Consider the following 18,262-nt stretch of genomic DNA (forward strand, 5'->3'; position numbering starts at 1 on the left):
TGCAGCGGTCCCCTGGCAGGGCCTTGTGGGGAGCTTGCATTGCCGCTTTCTCTGGTCTGGCCTCTCTGCGAGTGCTGCTAATGCTCTGGTGGCTGGAGCTGGAGTGCTAAGGCGGAGGGAGTGGTGGGGTGCACTGGAAGCACCAGTTCCGCACTCAGCAGCTCTCGCAGGATGATGTCGCAGGGGATCATTGCCGCAGACAATTGCTAATAAGAAGCACCACTCCAAGGACAGTTCCATTCTGCTCCCTCGGGCCAGGGTATGGGAGTCTCCAGGATCTCAGAGCTCAGGGGCTTTTGGTTTGGGCCTTCTGGACCGTGGCTTGAGCTCATAACTCAACTGGTGGGCGCTGGATCAGCGTGCATGAGCATCCAGATCTGTGCGCTGGTGTGCCTGGCTGAGCTGTGCTTATGAGCGGGCCTGAGTGTGAACAGTGTGTCTGTGTGCTGGGAGAGAAACAGCATGTACACGGCTTGGCTGGGCAAAGGGTCTTTCTGTGTAGGACTTTGGGAGTGTGTACATGTGGGCGGTGTGTCTATTTCTGTTCGAGTTGGGAGAGATCTCTCCTTTCCCTCAGAGGGGCTCCTCCAGCTTTTAGAAGCTGTTTAACGCTCTGATTTCACACCTTGCAATTAAGCGCTGCAATCACTACATTAATGCCCCAACTGTGAACATTTCCACCTCTGCAGAACAAGCAGCTGAGGCGGATGAAATTGTGAATTGAGGTGTTTTTTGTTGCCTCCTTTCAGAGCCTTGGATCCTCCTCTTGTGCTTCCCTTGTTGACACTCTCTTATTATCGGGGCTCACACTTCCCAGGCTGTGTGTTGCCTCTCTTAATGTAGCCATTCATTAGCGCTAAACAGTAACTGCCTGCTCGCTAATTCCTCTGTAATTAGAGGCTCTGAATTCTTTTGCTTACACTCAGCCTAGTCTGGCAGCCTTGATGTTACCTCATTAGCAGTTGGTAACAGAAGCTGTAGATACAAAGATACAACAGGGAGCTGGAGAAAGGGGAGAAAACAGGAAAAGGGGGGTACTCTGTGGCAGGGAGAGGAGAGCTGGGGGAGGGGAGAGGTTGGCTCAAGGGCAGCAATGGAGACAAGAACACCGGTTGAATGGCTCAGGGGTTGGTGTGGCTGCCTTTGCGAGGAGAGGCTCCGGACTCAGTCTCCACCTGGGGCTTGTGCTCAGCTTTCACGGGAGCCTAAGAGGAGGATTGAATGTGTGACGGGCTATTTGCTGCCTCCTGCAGGGGCTGGGTAAGGCCTTCCCAGCGACCACGGCAGCTATCTGCTCCCCTTCATTCTGGCCGCAGCAGCTCTTGACAAAGCACCACCAGCTATGGGTTGCTTTGGCCTTGGCGTCATTCTCTGCTCCCAACTCTACGCCAAGGGACACTGAAGGGTGCAGCTTGGAGGGCGGGACTGGGAGCTGAATTGCTTCCCTAGACTGAGCCCGCTTGTCGCCTTTGTATCAATAGTTCACTGACACTCCTTCACGTGATGATATCCGGTGCTGGGTAGCACGGCGCAGTGCTCGCACAGCAGCCAGGCAGGGCAGACAAAGCCATGAAACTGCTGTGGTTTGAATGGCACAAGGAGAACCAGCCTTCTCCAGAGAGGCTCTGAAAGCAGGCAGATGGCGCTGGCTGACTTCAGGCATGGTAGCGTCTTCAGCATCCCAGGTGGGAGAACAGCCCTAGAGGGGATGGAGGAAACATCCCTGCAGAGGAAGCAGGGTGTGGGCTGAGAGATAGAGCCTGAGGAACGGCATCGCAGAAGGAGATGACATCATAGTGACTGTGGTGTGAGGGGTAGCCCAGGAGCAGGGGAGCTGGTTTAGAGAGGGGAGACACCTGTTGTCTCTCAGGAAGGTGTTGAGGCAGAAAGGGGTGGGAGAGAAGCAGCCGTGCTCTGGGTCCTAGGCTGACTTTTGGGCAGAGGGGAGGGTACCAGGCTGAGCAAAAGCACAGGCAGGGATTGGAAAAAACTTCCGAGAATTCAGCTGCAGCTGAAGATCCACCTGTGTCTGCAGAAGATTGTGAGAGAGGAAAGTGTCTAAGGCGGGTTCTCCAGACCTTGTATCATTCCTGTAGCTCTTTTATGGGACTTCTTTGAAACACCCTTTTTGAAGTAACTGGACACACTGTCCCAGTAATGGTCTTGTCAATGCTCTGTGTGCTGCAACATCACCGCCCTACTCCTACTCAGCATTCCCCGGTTCTTCAGCCCAGGATTGTGCTGTTCCTCTGAGCACAGAATCACACTGGGAGCTCATATTCTCTTGGTTTCCATCTTAACCCCTCTGCCCTCTTCCGTGTCATTCCAAGGCCAGATGAGACCATTGTGATCATCTTGTCTGACCTCCTGTAGAACGTGGAGAACTTCCCCAAAAGAACTCCTAGTGCATGCAGAGCTTTTAGAAAACCACCCAATCTTGATTTAAAAATGGCCACAACCCTGTACATTGTCCCAGTGGCTAATTACATCTTATTTCCAGTCTGAATTTGTATAGGTTCAGCTTCCAGGCACTGGATCATGTCAGACCTTCCTCTGCTACAGTCCCCCATTCTATAAGTATGACCTACATTCTTTGTTTCTGATGGATGACCTTCTGTGTGGCTGTGTTGAAACACACAACGTTCGAATGAGCCCAAGCAATCTAAGTTGGTTTGTGTAACACTCCTGTCCCCATCATTGTTTACCAGGCCACCAATCTGTGTGTCATCTGCAAACATGACCAGCAGTGGTATCATATTTTCTTGCAGATAATTGATGAAGGTATTGAATAACATTGGGCTAAGACTAGATTGTAGGAGCATTCCACTGGAAACACAATGCTGATTCCCCGTGTACAGTTACTTTTGGAGATATATCAGTCAGCTCGTTTTCAATCCATTTGTTATGTGTTATATTGCTTAATAAGAATGTTGGGTGGTACGGAGTCAGTGGCGAGTCGGGTGTGTGCTGTGCTCAAGCTAGCACATAAAAACAGCAGTGTGCTTGCAGCAGCATGGACAGCGGCTCAGACTAGCCATCCAAGTACACAGAGAGGGGATCGGGCAGGTTTGCACTCCGATGGCTAGCAGCCACACAGCTATTTTTAATGTGCTAGCTCAGCCAGAGCGTGGCTTTCTGTCCGCACTGGGAAGCCCACTTCCAGCTGCAGTGTAGACAGAGTTTATTCATGTTATGTCAACACAGTTACCTTTATCAACCAAACGTGTAATCTCATAAAAAATATATGTTAGTTTGTCGAGATGTTTTCCATAAAATCACGCTGGTGCACATCATTTATGTTACCATCCCTTAATTCTTTCCTGACTGCGTCCCATATCAGCTGTTCCCTGATCTTGCTCAGAATTGATGTCAGAGTAACTGGCCTGTGCTTAATCCCATTTACCCTCTTTAAATAATGGCACAGCAAGAGGTTTTTTCCCAGCAGAGTCTCTGGAGAAACAGACTCAAAATTCTGCATCATGTGGCCCACATGGTAAGACAGACATTATCTGGAGAATACCTCCCCTCCTGCTCACAGTCATGCAGATCCACCCCCCCTCTCATTTGTCCTTCACCCAGAACCATCTCCCCATCCGTTTTCAGGAGAACAGACTCACCTCCCCTTCATCCATCCGCAAGGCAGCTACGTCCCTTCAGGACTGGCCGTGATGAAGATGATGATGACCTCCCCTTCATGCTCACCTGACCTCCTTGGGGCAGTGACACCAGTGGTTTACATGGAAAAGCTACTTTAGGAAATTAGCTTATTTTAATACAATTTGGTGATTGAAACAAAGAAGTGAGGCAGCACCATGTGACCTGCCTGCCCCACTCTGCAAGGACACCTGGAAACTTCCTGCTGACCACCAGTGGACCAAAGCATAGGCGCCGACTCCGTGAGTGCTCTGGGGCTGGCGCACCCACGGGGAAAAATTGGTGGGTGCTCTGCACCCACCGGCAGCTCCCTGCCCCACTGCCCAGCTTGCCTCCGCCTCCTCCCTTGGGCACAGTGCTTGTCCACTTTTTCCCCTTGGCTCCCAGCGCTTGCGCTGCGAAACAGCTGTTTTGCGTGGCTGGGAGGGAGGGAGGAGGAGGGGGAATGCGGCGCGCTTGGGGAAGAGGTGGGGCCTGGGCGGGGATTTGGGAAAGGGGTTGGAATGGGGGCAGGGCAGGGGTGGGGAAAGGGTGAGGTGGGGGCAGAGGAGCACGAGCACCTACCAGGACCAGGAAAAGTTGGCACCTGTGGACCAAAACTACTGTTTGGGAACAGCTTCCTTAAGAAGACACAGGGCCCAAAAGAGCATGCACAGATGTCTATAAGGACCTGCAGATTTGTCACCACCAAGGTTCCCTGTTTTGCACAGGATGCTGCATTGTCAGCAAAGGTTTGCAAAGGCCAGGGCCTGATTCTGTCTGCTTCTTTGCTGGAGTGAAAGCTGAAGAGAGTGCACCTTCTCCCAACACCCCTTGGGGCTCCCAGAACCTTGGGGCTCACACTCCTACAGTGGCTGGGGTGCCACCATGGACCTGTGCCCCTTCTACACTGACCAGCCCTGGTTGGCTTGCAGATGGTACTCTTGTGTACGTGCATGGCTGTCAACCCCACACTTTTCACCTCCATTTTCACACCACATTACAAGATGGCAAGTAGGTACAAAAACATGGACCAAAGATATTTAATGATCCAAGATCTGCAAGTTTCCTGCTGAAACACGAATCAAAATCACAGTCACAATGTCCCTGGGATTTCTCAGTGACTTTGCAGTTGGAAGAACCACGCAACAAATGTTTCTGAAATTCCCATGCTGGATTGCCCTGCTGCTCAGTCGCATTCTGTTGATAATGTACGGTGGGGACTCCGTATCTGCGGTGTGCTGCTGGAACACTGTGTCCATGATGTGCTGCGGGGCCGCTGTGACCATGATGTGCCACAGGAACACTCTGTGATGTGCCGCGTGGACACTGAGTCTGTGATATGCCAAGGGGATTCTGTGTCCATGATGTGCTGTGGGGACACCATGACCGTGATGTGCCGCGGGGCTGCTGTGACCATAACATGCAGCGGAGCCGCTGTGACCATGATGTGCCACGGGAACACTCTGTGATGTGCTGTGCGGACACTGTGTCTGTGATATGCCAGGGGGATTCTGTGTCTGTCACATGCCATGGGGATGCTGTGTCCATATTGTGCCATGAGGACACTCTGTCTATGATGTGCCACAGGAACTCTGTGTCTGTGTCATGAAGTGGGGATGCTGTGTCTGTGATGTGCCAGGGGGGTGCTGTATCTGAGATGTGTCGCAGGGAAGCTGTGTCTGTGCTGTGCCGTGTCATGGTGAGGCTGTTTCTGTGATGTGCCACCGGGACGCTGTGTTCGAGATGTGCTGCGGGGAGGCTGAGTTTGAGATGTGCTGCGGGGACACTGTGTCTGTAATGTGCCACCGGGACGTGTGTTCAAGATGTACCGTGGGGATGCTGTGTCTGTGATGTGCCGCGGGAATGCTGTGGCGGTGCCGTGGGGAGGTGCAATAAATGAAGGGGAGCGGGTAGCTGCTTTTATGGACGCCCAGGCAGCCAGTTATCTGTAAAATTCCTCTTGGTAGCTATTCTCTGCTTGCTTTACCTGTAAAGGGATAACAAGCCCATAGGTAAAAGAAAAGGAGTGGGCACCTGACCAAAAGAGCCAATGGAGGCGAGAACTTTTTAAAATTGGGGGAAAAAACTTCTCTTTGTCTGTGTTGTGGCTCTCCAGGGAAGAGAGAACAGGGCAGCAGTTATGCCATGAGAAGTTTTAAGTGAGATATGAAAAACCATCAGATCATAGCTAAAGATTGCTTGTCTGAACCCCCAGATATGTGAGTAATTTAGGAAATGTCCAGGAAGGCTCGATTAGGTTTATTTCTTATTGGCATGTGGACTCTCTGTGCGGGCCCCAAATGCTTTTGTTTTGCTTGTGACCTTTAAACTGGACCTCAAGAAGTTTTGTAAGTGGGTTTTTTTAATTCTAGCAAAAGCCCAAGTTCCAAACGTATTTTTTTTCTTTTTGGTTTTAATAAAATTTACCCTTTTTCAGACCCAGATTGGATTTTTGGTGTCTTAAGAGGTTTGTGCACATGTTGTTTAATTAGCTGGTGGCAACAGCTGATTTCCTTTGTTTTCTTTCACAGCTCTTCCTGGGGGGGAGGGGTGAAAGCGCTTGAGGGTACCCCACAGGGAGGAATTCCCAAGTGTGGCTTCCTGGGTCCAAAGGGGTTTTTTGCACTTGGGTGGTGGCAGCATCTACCCATCCAAGGTCAGAGAGAAGCTGTAACAGTAGGAGTTTAATACAAGCCTGGAGCTGCCAGTATTAATTTTTAAAACCCTTGCAGGGCCCCCACCTTCTGCACTCAAAGTGCCAGAGTGGGTTACCAACCTAAACAGGACGCCATGTCCATGATGTGCCAAGGGGATGCTGTAATACGTGATGTGCCAAGGGGACGCTGTGTCTGTGTTGTGCCATGGGGAAGGTATGTCCATGATGTGCCAGTGGGATGATGTGCCACGGGGACACTGTATCCGTGATTTGCTGTGGGAACTCTGTATCTCTGATGTGCTGCTGGATGCTGTGTCCGTGATGTGCCATGGGGACACTGTGCCCTTTATGTGCCGTGGGGATGCTGTTTCCGTGATGTGCTAGGGGGACACTGTGTCTGCGATGTGCCATGGGGATGCTGTGTCTGCGATGTGCCAGGGGGATTCTGTGTCTGGTATCAACCCCGGGCCCGCTGTGTCCATAATGTGCAGTAGGGATGCTCTGTCTCTGATGTGCCGTGGGGATGCTGGGTCTGGTTTGCTGCTAGAATGCCGTGTCTATGCTGTGTCTGTGATGTGCTGCGGGGATGCTGTTCCATAATGTGCCATGGGGAGGCCATGTCCATTATGTGCCACCGTGATGCTTCGTCCATGATGTGCTGCAGGAACACTGTATCCATGATGTGCCATGGGAACACAGTGTATTTCATGTCCCAGGGGGACGCTGTGTCTGTGACATGCCATGGGGGAGCTGTTTCCATGATTTACTGAGGGGACGCTGTGTTCATGATGTGTCGCAGGGATTCTGTGTCTGTGATGTGCCGATGGGATGCTATGTCTGTGATGTCCTAGTAGGACGCCGTATACATGATGTGCCAACAGAATGCTGTGTCTGTGTTGTGCTGTGGGGAGGGTATGTCTTTGATGTGCCAGGGGAATGCTGCATCCATGATGTGCTGCAGGGATGCTGTGTCTGTGATATGCCACGGGGATGCTGTGTCCGAGATGTACCATGGGGTTGCTGTGCAGAGACTCTGTGTCTGATGTACCAGAGGGATGCTATATCTCTGATGGGTGTAGGGATGCTGTGTCAATGATGTGCCGTGGGGATGCCATGTGTGTGATATGCCATGTGAATGCTATATCTCTGATGTGCTGGGGGGAGCTGTGCCTAGCATGTGCCACGGGGACGCTGTTGTGACTTTGCGCTCCATATGTTTTATGGAAATATGCTTATGAGTGTGAATGTGATGTAACTGAAATATGCTTTATGCAAAAAGTTTCTTGTAAAGTATCATAACAAACATTATAACCTGCTAAATACATTCCTCCTGTTTGTATGCATGTGTCATTCTTGTATCTGAAACTAGAAATATGAAGTAGAACTCTGAAGTCCTGTTGTATTTATGCAAAGTGTGGGCCATTCATGGTGGTTTAGAATCTCCATGGCTCCCATTGACTAGGACAATTGGTTGTAAATGGTTTATTTACCTGGAAACCTTCCTGTGTACATTTGGGCCAACCCAGGAAGAATGGAGACTAGGGGTCTTACATTGACATGTGACCATTAAGAATCCATCTTAATCCTTGTACTTTTCCATTGATGAGGCGGGGCAGGGGACAAGCACAGACAAAAGATTCCTGCCTTATGCTGAAGCTATAAAAGGGGGTGGAGCAGGACAAAGGGGGCTGCCAGTCATGAAAAAACCCTGATTACCACCTGAGATGTCTGCTGCAATTTACAAGGACTGTACCAGGGGAAAGGATTGGGCCCAGACTAGGAAGGAGTCTAATCTGTGAAAAAAGCTTATTAGAACATCTTTGAGGGTTAGATATTTCCTGTATTCAGTTTCTTAATATATTAGGCTTAGACTTGTGTGTTTTGTTTTGCTTTGTGACTTACTTTGTTCTGTCTGATATTACTTGAAACCCCTTAAATCCTACTTTTTTATACTTAATAAAATCACTTTTGTTTACTAATAAACCCAGAGTAAGTGATTAATACCTGGGGGAGCAAACAGCCTTGCTTATCTCTTTATCGGTATTACAGAGGGCAGACAGTTTATGAATTTACCCTGTATACGCATTATACAGCGTAAAACAGATTTATTTGGGGTTTGGATCCCACTGGGAACTGAGTGTCTGAGTGCTGGAGACAGGTAATCTGCTGAGCCATCTTCAGTTAAGTCTGCAGCTTTGGGGGCATGGACCAATCCCTGGGTCTGTGTTGCAGCAGGCTAACGTGTCTGGCTCAACAAAGCAAGGTTCTGGAGTCCCAAGCTGGCAGGGAAAATGGGCTCAAAGGTAATTTCAGCACATCAGGTGACAGTCCCAAGGGGAACTCTGTGACCGAACCTGTCACAGCCATATCCATGAAGTGCCGCGGGAACACTCTGTCTGTTATGTACCCTGGGGACGCTGGGTCCATAATGTGTCACAGGGATGCTGTGTCTGTGATGTTCCATGGGGACACTGGGTCCGTGATGTCTCAGGGGACGCTGTTTCTTTGATGTGCTGAGGGATGCAGTGTCTTGTGATGTTCCATAGGGACTCTGTTTCTGTGATGTGCCAGTGGGATGCCATGTCTGATGTCCCAGGGGGACATTGTTTCCATGATGTGCCTTGGGGATGTCGTGTCTGTGATGTATCAGGGGGACACTCTGTCCATGATGGGCCACGAGGATGCTGTGTCTGTTATGTGCCATGGGCACGCTGTGTTTCTGGTGTGCTATGGGGACGCTGTTTCCATGATGTGCCATATGAACGCTGTGTCCGTGATGTGCTGGGGGACACTGTGTCCGTGACATCCAGCGTGGACTGTTATTTTTGGGGGACGCTGTGTCTGTTCTGTGCCACAGGGATGCTGTGTCCGCAATGTACCGCTGGGATGCTGTGTCTGTGATGTGCTGCAAGGACCCTGTTCCATGATGTGCCATGGGGATGCTGTGTCTGTGATATGCCACAAGAAGGCTGTGTCCATAGCGTGCCTTGGGGAAGTGATGTCTGTGATTTGTTGTGGGCGTGCTCTGTCTGTGATGTGCTGTATGGGTGCTGTGTCCGTGATTTGCCACAGGGACATTCTGTCCATAATGTGCCAGGTGGATGCTGTGTCTGTGATGGGCCGTGGAGACACTGTGTCTGTGACGTCCAGCAGGAACTGTTATTTCTGGAGGACGCTGTGTCCATAACGTGCCGCAGAGATATTGTGTCTGCGATGTGCCGCTGGGATGCTCTGTCCAGGATGTACATTATAACATGCCACTTGCTCATGATATTTCAAGTGCCACCCTTTTGCGTGTCCTGGTTTCCTCTGTTTTTAGTACCTGCAGAGCCTCTGTCCTGGTGCACAGTCTGGGCGGTTTGGGGTGGGTTGTGGAGCACCAAGGAGGAATGGCCCCTTTCTGGGATGTGTGCCAAACAGCCCTTTGTAGTACCAGAGATATATCAGACCCTGGCTCAGTACCCTGAGGGAATAGAGTGAAGGAAACAGAAGCTCCCAGTGATCGGGAGAATGAAAACAGCTAGTTCTTCTAGAACACATCCTTTTAATGTGCCCCTCTTGTGTCACTCCGAGCAAGAGAGCAGGAGGAACTCTGGGGCAAGGGGCTCTTGGCTGAAAACAGATGTCCAAGAAGAGACCAGGGACAGCCAGCAGCCCAGACTGCAGTTAGTGTCACAAGCACACCCCGGTGCACATCCCATATTGCTTTCTCACAGGGTACATGGCCACCGGGAGTGCACTTCCCTGCCTGGTAAACAGACGTGCTAGCTCTGCTGGAGCTAGAGCGCTAAAAATAGCAGTGTGGCCGTGAGGGCACAGCTTGGTCTGTGCCTGTCATGGGTCAGCTCCCTGGCTCCACCAGCCATGGGCAGCACACGCCTCTCTCAGCCTCTAGAGCAGGGTTAGGCAACCTGTGGCACGTGTGCCAAAGGCAGTATGCGAGCTGATTTTCAGTGGCACTCTCACTGCCCAGGTCCTGGCCACTGGTCCAGGGGGCTCTGCATTTTAATATAATTTTAAATGAAGCTTCTTAAACATTCTAAAAACCTTATTTACTTTACATACATCAATAGTGTAGTTATATGTTGTAGATGTATAGAAAGAGACCTTCTAGAAACGTTAAAATGTATCACTGGCACATGAAACCTTAAATTAGCATGAATAAATGAAGGCTCGGCACAGCACTTCTGAAAGGTTGCCGATCCCCTGCTCTAGAGGCTCTGCCGTCCTTCTGCAGGTTAGCGACAGGCACGTTCCAACCCTGGAGCCCTCCCAGCAGCCCCCTGGAGTGTCCAGCCCTGGTCCACTGGACGCTGTCAGAGTTCCCAGATCCATTGTGCTCAGGGGAACAGTGCTCCCCGCTCATGAGCTCTGCTCAGCTCCCAGCACTTAGCTTTGGTTATAGTGAAAATAAGTACAAGTGTAACTAGCAAAGAACAGAGATTTGGGAAGTAACAGATAAACACATGGCTATGTGTATCAGAACGCTGCCCACACCTAGACTGAACTAACAGGACACTTTCTTCTCTAATAAATTAGCTCACCCAAAGTCTTTCTCCCAGCATTTGACAGCCAGGCTTTCTGTGACCCTCCGTCAGTAAGACAAGCACGCTGGCAGCTTGTCCCTCAGGTGAAGGATACTATCATACTTGTCCCTCAGGTGAAGGATACTACCACATCCTTACATTCTCCTGATATACCAGACTACTTCTTTAATCATAGTCACCAACAGGACATCCTCCTGCTGTGTGTCCTTTCCTGTAGATTTTGTGATCTCTTGTTGACTTCACAGTCCAGATTAGCAGGTGGCTTGGTAGGCAACTAAACTTACCTTGGAATATCCACAATAAACAGCCAAGGAGAAATAAACATCTGCTATCCCCTGCCTGAGCAGAACCTGCTTATCACCTGGTGTCCGATCTTAACTGACACACCTTCAGAACATCATTTTCAGCATAGATGCCTAATTCCTTTAAATATCACCGTATGTAATGACCAGTGCCTTACTGGCTGTTGATAGAGACCTCCCATGCTACCCTTTGGCACACTGTTGTGTAGACATCAGACCCAGGAGATCCCTGTAAAACCCTTTACTCCCCTTGTGCCCTCTGCCACACAGATTCTGGGAGCAGCTGAAATTGTACTCGGACGGCCAGCCTGAACCACCACGCAGTCCGCCACGGCCAGACTGCTGTTTGTAGCATGCTCCCATCCAGCTCCCACGAACGTGCACACGAGCAGGGGAATCACAGCCCTAGCTCGGCGTCTAAACGTAACTTACTTCAGCATTGCCCAGGGAGACTGAAAGTGTACTGAACACCCGGGGGGTCTCCTCTCCCATGGAGGGCAGGAAGGGTATCGTTTCTCTCTATCTATCTCTCCCCTCCACCCCGCTCTGATTTATTTCTCAGGATCACATTTCTAGAGCATTTACTGTTCCTGGACAGCCATTGACCATGACCAGGACAGAGACTGAGGCAGGGTTTCAGTTCGCGCTTGAGGGCGGAAAGGCAGCCCAGACGCATACAGCAGGTCAGCTGAGGGCTGGACTTTGTAGTGTCTGAAAAGGCATGTGTGTGCTAGGAGCTGGAAATGCACCTGAAAGAACTTACCCTGTGCAAGGCAATCTGCCTGCCCATGAGAACTGCCCTTCTCCAGGCCAAGATGGCTCTGATGCAGACTGTGTTGCCACATCTGTTAAAATGAGAGTGGAGCTGGGAGCCAGGGGGCTGAAGGCGACGTGGGGAACTTGTCCCCTCCTGGCACAATTCAGTGGGCAAGCCCAGGGCACATCGATTCTGAGAGACGCTGAGACGTCTCACCAGCCACTGAGGCTGTTTTTTGCTTGTTACATTAATTATGCAACTTGCTAATCAGAATGGGACGTAACGCTGCCTTTTCCAGGCCGAGGGAGCTGAGCAACCAGTGGGAGTGAGGCAAAGCCAAGGACTCCCCAGTTTGTCCTTCCTCTTTGTTTTAGCAGCAGAGATTCTGTGCAGAGCCTGGTTTCCCTCACCAGGGGTTTGCGTTCCCCACCGCTCCCTTCCGACGCGAGTAGGGAGCCACGGTCCCTCTTTCCCTCAGTCCTTGGATTCTGCTCCCCAGACGCTGCTCATGTTCTCCCGAGTCAGCCACAGCACTTCCTAAATCACTAGCGCTCATGCCTCTGTCTCTGGGGAGCCAGGCAGCATCCAGGGGCTGGTGTGTGCAGGTGTCAGACTGAAGAGTTGTAATAGTCCCTCCTGGCCTTTTAAAGCGATGAATGAATCTATCTCCCACCTTCTCTCTCTGCAGAGACAGAAGATTCATAGACTTATAGAGTCCAAGGCCAACAGGGGCCATTAGATCCTCTAATCTGACCTCCTGTATTTCACAGGCCAGAGAATTTCACCGAGTTACCCCTGTGCTGAGGCCAGTTACTAGTGTCTGTTACCATCCAGAAAGGCAGCCAGCCTGGATGTGAAGACGCCGAGAGATGGAAAATCCGTCACTCCCCTAGACAATTTGTTCCTTGATTAATCACCATCACTGCTGAAAATTAATGGATTTGTTTGGCTTCAGCTTTCAGTCCCTAGTTCTTGTTCTGCCTCTCACCGGCCAGGCCATCACTACGGCTCCTCTTCTCTCAAAACCATCTATCTCCCTCCTCCTCCTCCTCCGGGCTCCTCTGTCAGTAACTCGGCTTTCTCCTCCAGATCCGACTATTCATTTCTGTTCTCTCTTGAGATCATGCAGCCATTGCCTCTCAAAACTAGTTTGTTTTACATTTGTTGCCTAATGATCCTCTGGCCCTGCTTCTTTCTCTTGCCAAGCTGCCCTGTCTGATTGTCTGGCTGAGGGCTGGGTGCTGCAGACTGCAGTGAACCCCCTTGGCTGGGACTTCACGCACTGAGGTTTTGTTCTTCGAGGAGAGGGGGATGCAAGACGTCTGAGTGGGCCATACACGTGCTCCCTCTTTTACCCACTGGAGACTGCCCCGAGCCAGGACTCTCATATGGCAAGAGCTTTGTCAGCTGCTCGCTCCTCAGGACTCCTCTTTCTGTTGCTGTAGCTGGCAGTTGGAGGAAGCTGGCAAACTAGGGCATGAGATACATTGCTAGAGCTTTCCTGGCAAATTCTGTAACCCTCCTGTCACCGGCTCTGTGGGGTCCCCCCACCTCCTGATTCCTGAGCTTCCCCGTTCCATAAATGACTCCAGGAGTTTAAGGTTTCCGACACTGGCCTGGGGCTTGAGAAACCTGTTCCCAAGTGTCTGCAGAAAACAAAAACCTGTCCCTGACGGAGAAGGGTGGACGTCTCCCGTGCTTGCTGAGTGCGGCTCCCCCTCCCAGAGATGGGCTTGTCCCCGCTGTGTGCATGCATGAGACAGACGGAGTGACTGAGGTGCTAGCCCTTGGCTAATGTGTGTGTAAGATGTGGCTAATCCATACTGCTGCACTTGGCAAACAGAGTCTGCATGCAAATTGCCTTGCTCCTGTGTCAGGCCCTGGGCGTAGCCCCTTGGCTCAGGGGATGTAAGAGGTCCCATAGTGTGTGGTGTGCTGGGAGCATGCCTGCCTGCCACGGGGGGTACAGAGCATAGCCCTGCCCAGCTCCGGCCTCGCTGCCACAGCTCTGTCTGTCACTGGGAAAACCACTTTCCATACACTGACAATGGTCTGGGGCTGACACAGAGCAGCTGACGGCACTAGCCTCGCTTTGCGGCTTGGCAGGGCCTGTCCCTCTCCTCATCCCCACGAGGGAGCAGTGGCACTGTTCTGCCTGCAGAGCCTCTCGCCATGGCCCACACAGCAACCCTGGCTCCAGCACACCAGGAGCCTGCCATTTTGGAGGCCATCCTGAGAGCCTCAAGTCTCAGGCCACAATAGGGTGACCAGACATCCCGATTTGATCGGGACTGTCACAAGGTTTTCTTGTTTGTCCCAGGAATTGTCCTGATATTTTGCCCTCCGGCGCACAGGCAGAGGGGGCTCGTGCCCCCCCGCCCATACTCCACCCGGCTCCCGCCCCAACTCCGCCCCTCCGTCCCCCATTGGATCCCTCCCCAAATCCCTGCCCTGGCCTCGCCTCTTCCCCAAGCACGCCACATTCATCCTCCTCACCTCTCCCTCCCAAGCTTGTGCGAATCAGCTGTATGACAGCGCAAGCACTGGAGGGAAGGGGGAGAAGCAGGATGCGGCAGCCCACTCAGGGGAGGTGGAGGCAGAGCGACGGTGAGCTGGTGCAGGGGAATGGGGCGTGGAGCTGCTGGTGGGTGCTCAGCCCCAATCAATTTTTCCTAGACTCCGGTGGCTCTTAGTTGTTTTTTTGGGGTTTTTTTTGCCCTGCCGGCCCCCCTCCCCCTCCCCATGTCCCAATATTTCATATCTCTCATCTGGTCACCCTAGGCCACAAGTCAGAGGTCTGGCACAGCTGAGAAGGGGCTGTCTGGGGGTCAATGACCCAGTAATGGCCAATACTTCACCTCGAAAGAAATCCACAAGGAATTTATAAATGAAGGGCCTCCATCTCCCCTCCATTGCCCCACTGTTGGTGGGAATGGCAGAAACATCTCTCAGCTTCATACAGTGGCTAGTGGTGCTGGGGAAACTAGTTACAAAGGCCCCTTGTCCAGTGTGTCAGAGCTACACAGGCCCAGTGTCTGACTCTCGGCCCTTGAATTTGGAAGCTAGCCCCTTCTTCCTCCACAAAATGGCTCTGGGAAATGCCTCTGGACGGTCCCTACATGAGCCAACAACATCTCCCACCCATGTTCCTGGCAGGGCAGGGCAGCGTGGTACTCTGGGCTGCCTGGCTCCTCTCAAAGCTGCAGGCCATATGCAGTTCTGCCATGACCTAGGGTGATGTGCTAAGCTCTGCCAACCCACACAGGTCAGGGAAGGAGCTGGATGCGGGACAAAGGAAACTCAAGGATTGGAGGAGGAATCAGGAGCTGTTTGTGAAGCTGTTGCAAAGTGGGATGAACGTAGGGAGCATCTCCTGTAGCCTTCTCTGGGAAGAAACAGGGCAGGAGTGAACTGCCTCTGGGCCTACCCCTGCGAGTGCATCCCCTGTGGCTAGGGCCAGTTAAGCCATAGGTGAGGTTCTCCCCAGACATGATGGCAGCTCCAGAAACAGAGGGAGCTCTCCATGGGGCACATGTGGCTAGGTCAAAGTGGCCCAAAACAAATGCAAAATCCACAGACCTTCCTTCCGTGCTGGAGAAGGAGTTGGAATGGTTTGTCCCAGGCCCTGCACTAACAGCAGGACTCGCTTTGCTCCAGCCACATGGCACTGGAGCAGGGCGCATCCAGGTTCGGGTTGTGGGGGAGGAGCAATGCCAAACCTACCCCAGGATAGTTCATTGACAAGCACACTGCGCTGTCCATCCTGCATCTCTGCCTGGTGCCACCAGCAGAATCCCCTCAGCCCCATTTGCAGGCAGCGGCGAGGTTTGTAAACTCAGTTAAACAAAGAGACAAGAGACAGCCAAAAGCTTCCATCTGCCTGAGCCAAATTACTGGCCTTGCTGCATTAGGAGCTGCTTTAAAGCTGTAATCCAACCCCAGTGGAGCTTTCGTTCATTCAAGCGGAGCCGGGGCCAGAGCCAGGGCCCAGCTTTGGACTCAGCTGCTGTGGGTTTTTTTAAGCTCATCCAGCATTTGCAGTTGCAAATGCAAGAGGCCAGAGAGCTGGGCCTGCTGGGAAATTTTCCAGACGCTCTGTGCACACAAACAATGCGAGTGTGAGCTGGAGGGGGTTACCTTGCCAGCCACAAGCCGGCAGCCTGTGAAATGGAATCCAGCAAGCTGTAAAATGCCAATCCTTTATGGCTGCAGACAGTGAATTCCCTGGTCCGAGGCTGCACTGCATTACAGGAAAGAGTCACTTGTTAAACTAACCTCAGTGCCATCAGTTCTGCACCTTTTCATTGCTTCCTCCACTTCCACTTGGAGGCAATTGATTTCCAAAGCATGTGCCCCCGGCTTTGACATCATGGGGGTGTCACGGAGGGTGGGGAAGTCCGGTCCTGCACCCCTCTTCCTGGGACTCACAGTGACTCTCAGCCAGCTAGTAAAACAGAAGGTTTATTGGACAACAGGAAGGCAGGTTACAGCAGAGCTTGTAGGCACAACCGGGACCCCTCAATCAAGTCCTTCTGGGGGTTCAGGGTGTTTGGATCCCAGCTTAGGATTCCCTGAATTCCCCCCACCCAGCCCAAAACCGAAACTGAAACTAACCCCACTCCAGCCAGCCCCTTCCTTTGTCCCTCCTTTGTCTGGCTTCCCAGGCAAAAGGTGCTGACACCTTCCCCTCCTACCTGGCTCAGGTTACAGGCCTAGGTCCTGTCCCTCACCTAAAGTCCTCCCTGGCTCTCCCATCCCCCACACAGACAGTCCCTACTCCATCACATCTCTCCCCCCTTCGAGACTGAACTGAGCGGGGTCACTCTGCCCAGTGACTTGGGGAAGTTCAGGGCCCCCTCTCCAGGACAATGCGTCCACTATCAGGTTGGCACTTCCCTTCACATGGACCACGTCCATGTCATAGTCCTGCAGGAGCAGGCTCCACCTCAGGAGCTTGGTGTTGGCTCCTTTCATCTGGTGCAGCCAGGTCTGGGGAGAGTGCTCAGTGTACACGGTGAAGCGTCGCCCAAAGAGATATGGCTCTAGTTTCTTAAGGGCCCACACCATGGCCAGGCATTCCTTCTTGATGGCCGTGTAGTTCTGCTCCCAGAGTAGCAACTTCTTGCTCAGGTACACGATGGGGTGTCTCTCCCCCTTTTCATCTTCCTGCATTAACACCGCCCCCAGTCCCGTGTCTGAGACGTCGGTGAACACCATAAAGGGCTTGTCAAAGTCTGGGTTTGCCAGAACTGGGCCACTAACCAGAGCCTCCTTCAGCGCCCGGAGAGCCTGCTGGCACTGCTCGGTCCAGATCACCTTGTCTGGTTTCCCCTTTTTGCACAGTTCAGTGATGGGGCCGGCTATGGCGCTAAAGTGGAGCATGAACCTTCGATAGTACCCCGCCATCCCAATAAAGGCCTGGACCTGCTTTTTGGTTTGGGGAGCAGGCCAGTCTCTGACCACCTCCACCTTGGCTGGTTCCGGCTTTAGGTGATGGCCCAGGTGAGATACTTCAGCCATCCCCACCTTGCACTTCTCAGCCTTTACAGTTAACCCAGCCTCTCGGAGTCAATCCAGCACTTGCTTAACCTGGGACATGTGGTCCTCCCAGGTCCGGCTAAAGACACAGATGTTGTCAATATACACAACGGCAAAACTCTCCATCCCCCTCAGTAGCTGATCCACCAGGCGCTGGAAGGTGGCCGGCGCTCCCTTGAGGCCGAAGGGCAGGGTCAGAAACTCGTAGAGCCCCAGAGGGGTGATAAAGGCCGATTTCAGCCTGGCATCTGCATCCAGCGGCACTTGCCAGTAGCCTTTGGTAAGATCCATAGTGGTGAGGTACCGAGCACCTCCCAGCTTGTCTAGGAGCTCGTCAGGCCTGGGCATGGGGTAGGCATCAGATACGGTGATGGCATTGAGCTTTCGATAGTCCACACAGAACCGGATTGACTCATCCTTCTTGGAGACCAGCACCACTGGCGAGGCCCAAGGGCTGGAAGACGGCTGGATCACCCCCAAAGCCAGCATGTCCCTGACCTCTCTTTCTGGGTCCTGGGCAGTTTTCCCAGTAACCCGAAAAGAGGAGCATCTTATAGGGGGATGTGACCTGGTCTCCACCCGGTGGACAGTCAAATTAGTGTGTCCAGGCTGGTTGGAAAACAGCTGTCGGTATAGATGCAGCACCCCTCTGATCTCAGTGTCCTGGGCCAGGGTCAGCTGATCAGAGAGGGGAATTGCTTCCAAGGGGGAACCAGCTTTTGTCCCAGGGAATAGATCCACTAAGGGGTCATCTCCCTGCTCCTCCCAATGTCCACACACGGCCAACACCACATTCCCCCTGTCATAGTATGGCTTCATCATATTC

At 52.2% G+C, this 18,262-nt stretch overlaps 1 protein-coding gene across 4 annotated transcripts in view; it reads left to right on the forward strand.

The window, feature by feature from the left end:
- Positions 1–18,262, forward strand: part of EPHB2 (EPH receptor B2) — a 252,580-nt gene that overhangs the window by 174,661 nt on the left and 59,657 nt on the right. The gene's annotated exons all lie outside the window — the stretch shown is intronic.

This window comes from Gopherus evgoodei, chromosome 18 (assembly GCF_007399415.2).
Source record: "Gopherus evgoodei ecotype Sinaloan lineage chromosome 18, rGopEvg1_v1.p, whole genome shotgun sequence".
NCBI lineage: Eukaryota > Metazoa > Chordata > Testudines > Testudinidae > Gopherus > Gopherus evgoodei.